This window comes from Orycteropus afer, unplaced genomic scaffold (genome assembly GCF_000298275.1).
Source record: "Orycteropus afer afer isolate SDZICR_OR568_19922 unplaced genomic scaffold, OryAfe1.0 scaffold00341, whole genome shotgun sequence".
NCBI classification, from domain to species: Eukaryota; Metazoa; Chordata; class Mammalia; order Tubulidentata; family Orycteropodidae; genus Orycteropus; species Orycteropus afer.
The window spans coordinates 2,898,823-2,899,832 of NW_006921928.1; positions in this window are offsets into that span (position 1 = coordinate 2,898,823).

The following is a 1,010-nucleotide window of genomic DNA, read 5'->3' on the forward strand; positions in this document are numbered from 1 at the left end:
ATTGTTCTCCCACTCTATCCAGGATCTCCTACACAGATCCCCCTCTGAGTGGTTGACAGTGGTAGCCAGGCACCATCTAGTTCTTCTGGTCTCATGGTCATATACGCTGAGGATTACATGGTCTACCAGTCCCTTGGATTAATTGTTTCCACGTGTCTTTGGTTTTCTTCAGTCTTCTTTGCTCTGGATGAGGAGAGACCTATCGTTGCATGTAGATGGCTGCCTGCAAGCTTTTAAGATCCCGGTCACTACTTGCCAAAGTAGGATGTGGAACAATGGTTTTATGTAGTATGTGATGCCAATGAGCTTTTTATCCCCTACGACCATGGTCCCAAGCCCACAGGTCCAACTATTTGGTCCCTCCGGGTAGCTGGCTGTGGCCAAGAACTCACCACAACCTTGTCCCTTGTCAGCTCTACTGTATACATGGTCATTCTTACAGAACATACAAATATGCTTGTGGAAACATCTTCTGCCAATTCTATACATGGTCATGGGCACCCCCCCCCTGCATGGACAATCTACCCATCTATCCACAAGGAGATCAATGTTTGCCATCACTGACAACATGGTACCATATGTGCAAAAGGGTCCATCTTTGCTGTCTGTACCTGCTATGTACCTCTCTCTGTCTTCCTCTTTCTCAATGCCACTGTGTTGACCACTCATTTGGTATGTTGGTATGTTTGGTATGTTGCCCTTCCCTTCACCCAAATCAATGCTTGTCTCTACCTATCTAGCAATGTTCCCTCCACTCCCCTCCCCTCCCACCCCAGGTAACCAAAAAATGAAGTTTAATTCCATGTATAAACCTTTCCTTGATTTTTTACAATAATGGACTAATACAATACTTGTCTTTCTGTGATTGACTTATTTCGCTCAGTATAATGTCCTCTAAGTTCATCCACATTATGCAGTGTTTTGCAGATTCTACATTATTCTTTTGTTGTTGTTGTTTGCCATCGAGTCAGACCTGACTCATAGTGACCCCTCCTTGAGTTTCTGAGGTG